This window comes from Molothrus ater, chromosome 1 (assembly GCF_012460135.2).
Source record: "Molothrus ater isolate BHLD 08-10-18 breed brown headed cowbird chromosome 1, BPBGC_Mater_1.1, whole genome shotgun sequence".
NCBI lineage: Eukaryota > Metazoa > Chordata > Aves > Passeriformes > Icteridae > Molothrus > Molothrus ater.
The window spans coordinates 146,376,237-146,386,452 of record NC_050478.2 but is presented as its reverse complement, the minus strand read 5'-3'; the positions used below and the strand labels follow the sequence as shown (position 1 = coordinate 146,386,452).

At 40.2% G+C, this 10,216-nt stretch overlaps 1 long non-coding RNA gene across 1 annotated transcript in view; it reads left to right on the top strand.

Moving 5' to 3' along the window:
• Positions 1-10,216, top strand: part of LOC118696910 (uncharacterized) — a 36,386-nt gene continuing 26,170 nt past the window's right edge. The window contains exons 1-2 of the long non-coding RNA XR_004981699.1: positions 1-52; positions 184-244. This is a non-coding gene — a long non-coding RNA (uncharacterized LOC118696910). The remainder of the gene's footprint in view (positions 53-183; positions 245-10,216) is intronic.

The following is a 10,216-nucleotide window of genomic DNA, read 5'->3' as shown; positions in this document are numbered from 1 at the left end:
GGAGAATGGTCTGGATGCTTTGGCTCACACGCCTGCTCTCAGCAGAGGAAAAGTGAGATGATAATAACCCCTCTCTGATGTATAGGCAAGGGACATGAGCTGACAAACAGTGTGATTCATGATCCTTGTGTTAGAGAGGAGTGACAAATGATTGATAATATATTTCCACATTGTTTCTGACAGGTGGCTTGTGGAAGGAGAGATCAATCCCTTGCTCTGAAATGCACTGAGATCTCAGCACAAGGTAAGAAGGAAGCAGCTAGCACTGTGAATTATGCTCCACAGTGCTTGAGACGGTCTGAGCATCAGCTATGCTTCCCTTTGGGCATTTTATACAGTAAATGCTCTATTTTCCAAAGCATTCAGCATCCTCTGCTTTTCCCTGATGCTCCTGTGTGTTCAGGATATTGAATATCATACTGGAATGGACCTTCAGAAGACCATGCATTTTTTAGCAGGGATTTTCAATAATTCACAGGATCAGGCCCTAAGTATGCATGGTATTAGACAAGAAATTTTCCAGTCTCTTTACCACACAATTTCAAATGCAAAGAGCCTCTGGTTTCCATGTAGTAACAGTGTTTCAATCTCTCAGCCATATAAAATGCCTGGCTAATTGGACTGGTAGAGGAGAGGGGGATTTTTGTGTTTGATAAATTAATCAGTGAGCACTGCTGTACATTTCCCACTAAAATCCTTAATTAGACATAAAATGCCGAAGAATGAGATTCTTTCTTTAGTTTTTAATTGAAGGGATGACTTTTGATCCTCCATTAGTGAGAAGAGAAGAAAGCCTTTCAAACAGAAGCGGCACCCCAGCTGTTGCTCAGCGTCTGAGAGGTTCAGCACTGCACTTCCAGGATTCCCAGGAGACTATTGATACTTAGCATGAACATGTTAAAAGGATCAAATTGACATTCACACAAACTAGAGTTCACCAAATCACAAAAGCTCTTAATCCAAGGCTCTGTGTAAAAAGATCGCTTCTAATTACCAGTCTAGACTAATCATCAATGTTTAGCTAATAAAAATGAAGCTATCAATAACAAAAGAAAATTCTGAAATACTGGTAGAGTCCAGGCATAAGCTAGAAGATGATTTAGTCATTCATTGCAGCATTTCTTTCTTACTCAGTTTTTCAGCATTTCCAGAGCTTTTGTTACCAATGAAGACAGAAATCCCTGAGGCTTCATTGGTTACAGGTTTCACACAAACACACACACAAAGGCAAGCAGGGCAAGAAGCAGGGCAATTGAGGATATCCTGTTAGAATTCTCTGTAGGTCTTTGCTCCTGCCTTGTACTGCTCAGATGGAGCTAACACTTAGCTGGACCCTTAGGCAATGTTATAGGGCAGCTGCAAGTCAAGGTGAAATGCCACTTCTGCTCTTTCATTAACCCTCCCGGGCCTGTCATTAAATATGGCAGGCTTAGCACTTTTCAGTTCAGATGGAAAAGCTCTGCCAATCCCAGGAGGCAGAATTTTTTCGATGCCTAAACTGATGAACAAGACAAGGTCAGCAATTTTCAGTTTATTGACAGAACTCTATTTATCTTTAGAAGTATTGAAATGGTATTCCAGGTGCCCTGGAGCAGAACTGTGACCAAACCAAAAAGAGAGGGTTTATGAGAACCAGTACCACTTAACTACCTGAAGTACTGTGAGGGGCTTTAATTTAACTTGCTACACTAGGAGTTATTTTGTGATTAGAAACATTTTCATAAGAAAAGAACTCTAATAAATGCAACAACACGCGATAGATGGAGACAAACACAGAGAAGCAGAATAACAGAGAAAGAGCAGAAACTGCAGCCAACCACCCATTTAAAGTTAAATATAGGTTCTCATACAAAAATTGTGCATGGACTATGGGGTTTGTTTGTTTGCTTAGGAATGATTATCACTAACAGGCTGACTAACTGATCTAGATCTCAGTGGGAGAAACAGAACTGACCATTTGAAATCTGTCCATCATCATAGCAATTCACTCATGACAGATACTGAAAGCCACAGCTGAGCTCCACTTTTTTTTTTATAAACCTAAATAACCTCAGTTTATTCATAATGAAGAATAATAATAATGGGTAACATATTGCTGCAGGAGCAGTTTGCAAAAACTGGATTTTCCCCTTTAACCATTGCTGGAAGGGGGTTGCTCTGAAAGGCTCTGCCTTCAGCTAGAAAAAGTGTCTTTTTTTGTCTCCCCAAACAACTGCAGATTGTCTAAAAGTAGGTCAAAAGAGAAATGGAGGTAATAAATGTTTCTAGCAAAGACTAGAAAGTTTAGCTAAAATCCAAAGCCTACTGAATTTAGTTCAGCCCACTAAATCAATGGCAGACAGGTCTGACCTGAGCAAGGGACCTGCAGCAGAGATGATGTGACTGCATCTCTGCCACTTGGGCTGCTTCATGAATGAACACTTAGCCTTTGTTAAAACTGCAAATTAAACTGTTGCCTTCCCAGCTTTTGCTGCAAGTGAACTAATTTCTGCAAGTTAAAATGAGTGAAGACCACACTTTTGTCAAGGAAGACAGAGTCTAAAGACACACCATCTTTTCATTAAACAAACTTTATATATTTAGGGAAAAGCAAGCTGGGATCCCACAGTACCACTAAGTTAACTTCCTTGGGTGAGGTTTTATTTTTTGGAGAGGTTGTACTGCAGAAACCCCAGGTGTCCTAACAGAAATGGTCTGGTTAGTCAGCCTTTGAAACAGGCAGCATCTCTGCATTCTGCAAAAAAATAAACTCTTCTGGGTGCCAGCAAAGAAAGCAACACCAAAAGTGTATGGAAAAGCAGATGGGATTCAATCTCTCAAGGCTGAAGCATGATTCCAGGGATGCTCTTCTGCTGCTCACAATGATAACTACCAAAACTGGGGCTTGAAATGAATGTGGCTGCAGGGCTGCATCTCCAACCGCATCCTCAAAACCACTGAGGACATTTAGAGATAAGAATGGGTCTGATGAAGTTCTGTAGAATCCAAGCTGCTAAGGCCCAACAATTTAGATTTGCACAGGAGCAGGAATTTCTTGCTAAAAATGCAGGCATTAGCAGGCATTGAGCACCCAGGGAGCCAGAGAACCTGGCAAGGTTGCACTTTTCCCCAGTTCGCCCTTCAAGGACCCCAGATGGTGTTGAGTGGATGTGTATGCATGGAAAATGCCAGTTGGCAATTAATCTCAGCGAGATTTCTGAGGAGGAAAACATTACTTTCATCCTAGAAGACTAAGGATATTAATGATTTAAACTGAGTTTCTAGGTAACCCTTCAAAGTAAAACTCTTATAGCTCCTCCAGACTAGATTTGCAATTTTTAGAAGGTGGTCAAAGGATCAGTACCTGAGATTTGTGCTTTGAGCAGAGAGTAGCTAAGATTTTATTGATAATGCCAGAGTTTCCTGATGACAGTTTCCTTTATGTCAATTATTCATGTCAATTTTAGCTAAATTCTCATTCCATTTACCCTAGAGTACATCTGTGGGCTTAGCAAGTCCATGTATTTTTCATTATATCTTTCACATGTGTGTTTCACATGAGCCTGCTCTCATCTGGCTGCAAATTCAACTTGGCAGTGCAAGTGTTAGCCACCAAGTGATGTTTCCACCAGAAAACATGGCCAGCATCCCTCCTACTTCCTGACTCCTCTCCTCCTGCTGCATCAGCCTTCAGTCCCCACTCCCAGCAGCTGTGCCCTGGGTAGGAAATGCAGTGGCACCTTTAGGCACAACTTCTGTGCACAAGGAGGTCAGGTGAAAGGCACAGTATCTCACAGTTTAATTAATGTAGCCATAGCATCAGCCCCCAAATCAGCCACAGACCCTCATCTCTCACTGCACACAGCCACTGACACCTTCACCCCACTTTCCAGATGCTTTACTCCCCTTACCTCTCCAGGCATGTTGGTGTGGCTCCACGCTGTTCTATGCCAATTTTGGTTCTATGCAAATTGCTTATGGTATGCAAATCAATGCATTAAATAACTAACATAAAGTGACACACACAGAGATGTGCATAACTTGGCAGCTATAAATCTGGAATCATTCCACTGACGTCAGTGGTTTCACTTCAGATAAGCTCCAGCATGGAAGGTGTTGAAATCTGGCCCTGTGATATTTTCAGTCAGCTTCTAAACACAAACTCAGGAATTAATGATTTCAAAGGTGTCATAATTATTACTGCCTGTGGTTTTTGTTGTTATTTAGGTTTGTATGACTGAACATACACCAAAATGGGGTTGCAGAATGTATTAAAATTTCAACAGGGCTCACGTTGATGATAAATAGAGCACCTGTGGTCCATCAGAACTTCAGGCAGTTGGAACCTGATCCACTTTGGTCCTAGTGGCATAATAGTTTCTATTTTAAAGTAGCCAGGGCCTAAAATGCAAGACTTATGCCAAAAAAGTCTTCAGAGGCAGATGTACACCCTAAAGTATTTCAAATCAATTTAGAATGGGGAATGAGTATAGATAGTTCCGCGCTACATTCCATGTATTTTTGATCTGGGACTGGGAGCCTGGAAGCATATGCACCATCTTGTGTAACCACCCCCTGACAAGGATCTGCTGTTATTGTGTGCAGGGAAAGCAGAACATGCTAAAGGTTAATGCTGCACATGGCAGCACCACAGTGCTGAGCAGGGCCCTGGCTGTGACTGCTCCAAAAGCGCTGTGCAGTCATTTGCACATTCGCAAATGTCGCTTTCACATGGCAGAATTTCCACCCACTTTTGCCTGAATGTAAATGACTTCAAGAGATGCCAGGCATTAAGTGTTCTCACAACTGCCCCCAACATCCCACTGCTCAAAAACAGTGCTTCAAAACACTCCTAGAAAATCCTGTAAGACTTTCAAAATAAATCTGTTTGTGTTTCTGAGCCTTCTTGGCCACTAGTGGGGTTAGGCTTAGATTTACCAGGATATACTGAATTACAGGACATGTGAAACGATGACAAGGAGATCCAGCAAAGCCTGATAATGAGAGACTGGAAGAGCCAAGCTCTGCTCCTGCTGTCTATTTGATCTGTTCAACTCACCATAAATTCTGTTCCACGCTGCATGGGTAAAAAGCTACAGGAGGTTTGTATTGCATAGAGAAGCTTCCAGATTTCTTATAAGTCAACTGAAATAGCATCAGAGATTATGGATTTAAATATAGAAGCAGTCTAAACTGGAAATGCCTGTGTCTAACTGTACAAACAATGCAACAAGTGTGTATTATGTTTTTATCAATATTTTCTTTTGGTTTTGTGTGTGTGGTTTTGGGGTTTTTTGCTGACATTTTAATCATGATATCTGCATGTTTGTGTTGCTACAACTAACTTCAACTGACAAAATTAGAAATGCCTATTATAGCCATTGCTCTGGAAATGCTTTTCAGTTTGTTTAGGTTTTTCTTTTTTAATCATAACAGCCTCCCTGCAGACCTGAACTGACATCAATTTACCAGTGTCTTGACATCTTAAAGTTGTTTCTTATAAAATTTGCATTGGTGTCATTTTGTTTCAAGCTGATATTGTGACAGTGTCTCCCTGGATTTATACTGACAATTTATTTTTATTTTGACATCATGTCATCCCTAGAGCCCTTCACTAGCTTCTATCCTAAGTCTTTGGGTTTAAATGAAAAGAGGTTTCTTTGTGCAAACTACAGTAACTAACTGAACTTTTTCAGTAGCTACTTTTCTGACCTCAATATCTAGCTATTGATTGCACTTGGGTTTTTATAGAAATGTCAAAAGCTCCTGCCTGGTGCTTTAGGCAGCTCTTCCATATGTACCAAATAAGGAAATGAAACCAAAGCTCCCCTTGAAACTAAAAAGTAATTGCCTATAAAAAAAAGGTGAATGCATGTTTATAACACCAACATCAAAAAAACAACTGGGCCCCGTGGGTGGCATTGCCTGGAGATCTGCTGATCTTCCTTTGCTTTCACTGAAATGTTAGAAACACCTTTTTGGGACTGAACATAACATCTGCTTCCAGGTGTTTCCTTGGAAAACACAAAATCCTCAATATCTATATATTTAATATGCTGTTGCTACTTCATTAAATATCAAAAATGGCATTAGGCAAGATCTGGTGTGGGCCAGTGGAGGTGAGATTTTAGGAAAGTTCCCATGTGATAGTTATAGCTTTGAACCTGGTTTATTTTTTCAGCTCCTTCATTTTTAAATTCAAAGAGGCAAAAAGGATTGTAAGCAATGTCACAAACACCTTGTGACCCTTCCTGAAGTAGAGCCATTGCATGGTAGAGCTAAAATTCCCAAGGGGATATTTGTGAATTATAAAGCAAAATCCTGCCAGTGACTATTGAGTGTTCCAAAGATTATCCATGATCCTGACAGAGTGGCCTGTGTATGTGATTTTGCAAAAGCTATTTTTCATCAGAGTATGTGCATGGTTTAATGAGATATTTGCAGCAGTAACATCATTTCTGTGCTCTGGTATAAATGGTTCAGCTTCTATATATCATACCTGGTAAATCACAGTATGGGTTCAGAGAAAAGGAGCCTTCAAAAGCAAATTTTTCTCATTTTTATTGGATCAGAACATAAATTCTGAGAGATGGTTATGGTGATTTGCTTTCATTAACGTCTCACCAGCTGTGCCTAGGCAGAAACCCCTCATGGTTTAACCAAAATTAAGAACCTGGATGTGAATCTTACGTGTGTGGGTGAGTTTATTTATTCTGCCCCATTTCACAAAGAGTGAAATTTGATTGTCTGAACAGGGTAGTCAGGCATCATTCGAAAGGACTTCCAGCTCCTGTTCTAAAAGCACCCAGGTCTGCCAGAGGCGCTGTGTGATACCTGTCAGCCTCACGTGGAGGTTTGGAAAGCACAGCAGGAGATCTCACCTCCAGGCAAGGAGATCAAGACCAGGACAGGAGACATTTTGGCAGCAGTGGAGATGGAGACCTGAGAAGACAGTGTGTGGACACAAAATTTATTTTTAAACTCATCAAAACAAAAATTATGACTTCATTATAAGTTTAACTGACACCTTGAAAATTAGATGGGAATTACTTTGAACTTTATCACCAGAATTCAAAGGGGAACCTTGGGCTTGAAACTACATAGACAGAAACTGAATGCAAGACCTGCACTAAATGTAGATAAAATTTCAGATATCTATAAGAGCAGTGTCAATTTCTATAAATTATTCAGAAAAGGAAAAATCATAGTGTATAAACCTATCAGTGAAGTTTCTTCTAAATCCTTAACTTTTTATTAGGTATTCTCTTTGCACCCTTCTAATATTGAAATATGTTGCTGCCGCCGTTAGAATTAAATCAGTATTTCTGTTTATCTGCAGAAACACTCAATCTGCCTTTGACTTCAGCAGAGTTTTATATGTAATTAAACATCTGTCAGATTGGAATGTCGCTTTCAATAATTCTTTTGGGGAAGGGAAAGACCACCGCTGGAAATAGCGCTGTGTGCATTAAGCATGGCAATGAGCACTCATATTAATCTTGCATTTTAAGTCTTCCAAGCACTTCTTACCTGACTTTAAAGCCGGTCTTACTGGGTGGACATTTTGCAACTAACTTTTGTTTTTTGGTGCCTGTCATTATGTGCCAGTTTTTCATAACAGCCAATTAGTCAATCATTCCTGAGCGATGCTAGCTCTAAGCATGGTTTGAGGACTTCAGCGTAGTGCTCAGGGTGTCCAAAAATGTAGGACCCTTTTTGAAAATGTAGCTTTGCTCAGCTGCTATTGAGCTTCCTGCCTGTGGACCATGGTTAGTAATACTGATGTAGTTGCAAAGGAGGCTCTATGATGCTCTGCATCTTGCTACAACCTGTACGTGTCAACAGAAGCACCTAGAAATTTCTGGCAGCAAAATCAGTGATTAGAAACTTAGAAAGTGTCTCAAAAGGTATGATTGCCTGAAACTTGGTTTTTCACTGCCTTGGGCAGTCAACACAGCCAGACTCACCCTACCAGGGCTGGAACAGTTCTGTGGATTCAGAACTGGTTAACAAGGGATCACAAGTTGTGAATAGTCCCAGATTTGGGTTTCATACCTGTGTGACAAGATACAGGTGAGGGCTGGTCTTGTTATGCTTCCCACAGAGATTTATCCAGGCTTAGAGTTTATTATCCTCAAAATGCACAGCTCTAGAGATTACAGTTAACTGTTAATTAGCTGCTCTAAATTGGGAGTCTTTCTTACTGGGAGAAAAGAGCTGACAGTGGGTTTGCTTATCCTCTCTGCAGAGGGTATGCTCCCTTTATAGAAATTCCATGGTGCCCTGTGAAGTGAGGCACTGAGAGTTGCTGCTCATCCCCACATTTGGATGAGTTTGAATACAGATTTCTGCTTCACCAAACATGAAGGGTCAGTCAGCTATTAAACCAAGGGCTAACACCACTGGCTGTGGAGGGCTGCTTGATGACAGTGGTTTGTAATGCTTGGATAAGAGCAGAGGTGTTGCTGTTCTTTACAGCATGAAAAATCCAGATATGTGCAAATCCAAGCATGAGTATGCACACTGCTCTTCTGATGGTCATGTGATAGAAGGGAAAATCAGCTTTGCAAGAAAATTGCATAAGGTAAGTTTATTTTGAAGTGCAGAAAGCATTGGGAAGGATATATTGAAACCTTACATTCTAATTTCAATATGTAATTGGTAACAAAGGAAAGTTCATGATGACCCTTTGAAGATCTAATATTTTTTGGCTATAATTTAAAAGTTAATCATATTTTTCAACCATTATTTATTGCACTTTTAAAATGCACTTGGTGTTTTCAGCACGCTCCATCTTTTATTGATATTTGAGTAAAACCAGCACCTATTTCTCAATGATCTACATATTATACTCCATAAGTTTTAACCTTGTGAAACTCCCTTTTAAAATGTCAGCAAGCATCCCAGACAATGTGGAGGAAGAAGGGGAGCATAACCCAATTCTACATAATATCACTTTGACTTCTTATTCCATTACTTAAAAACTCAGCATCAATTAAGTGTTAAGAAAATAGAAATGTCTTGGTCAAGAAGAACAAAATCTACAGTAATTAATTGCTTTGATATTTCTCACAGCCATTCCCCTTCCATAGGAAATTAATTTTCATTCATACTTCAGACAAGATACAGGACGTGGTGAACATGGGTATACAAGGGGAGAAAATTAATTTGGTTGATGTCATTCTGTAGTTTAATCCCATCATTAATATCCTTTGTATAGTGACTGGGAATGATATCTGAGTTTAAAAGTAATTCTGTGATATTTGAGGGTTTACAGATTTGATATTGTTCTGGGAATGAAGATGTTGCAATCTTCCTGCCATTTGCAAAAGCCAGTAAAAGTGAAGAATCAAATGAGAACCTAAAATTCCTGTCTCTCTCTCCAAAAAAACACAGCTGTCATCATCATCTCCCACTCCCCTTTTGTAATGATCACACAGACTTGCCAAGATAGTCACGTCTACGATTGTCTGTGTTTTGATGGATGAGCCCTTGAAATAAAAGAAAAAAAGCTGAAATATGCCTGAAGGTGAAAAAAAGAACGTCTGTGTCTTTGTGCAGAACTTGCAATGGGGCCTAGATGAGAGAAAATTCTGGCCAGAGAACTTCAGAGATATCTGAAGCATTTTTCAACCCAGGGAGGGAATCAGGAGAGATGGGTTTAGGCTCCTACCTGCATCCCCATCCAAAGAAGCTTCCTTAGGAAGGGAATTCTCCCACTGCTGAGCAGTATCTGGGGGCAGCTGATGTTTTGCACCCTGTGCTGGCCTGATTAACATTGGGGTTCGCACCTCAAGAGTGAAAGGACTCCTCTGGAGCTGTGCTGGCAGAGCACAGGCTGCTGGTGTTTGGCTGGGGCAGCCAGATCACAGAGGGGAAATGTGGCTCCCATTTTAGTACATACGAATTTTAAGCGCCCCACCACTGAGATCACCAGAAGCTTCATACTATGAATTTGGTGCAAACTGATGAAATTTTCTTTTCTTGACTTTGAAGAGAGCCTTAGCTCTGACTTGAGTCTGATTTCAAATCCATTTATTATAATAGCTAGTGTTTGAAGGGTAACTCTAAAGGGATTTCACTTGTGTTTGCTGAAGAGATTGGTGTGTCTGCTTCTGACATTCTGATTCAAAAAATCATCTTTGGACCCAGGGTATCTATTTCTGTGTTCCTTTTGTGGAACATTATGGAGAATAATTGTTTTGTGAAAGCATTGTCATTTACATTATTGTATGTT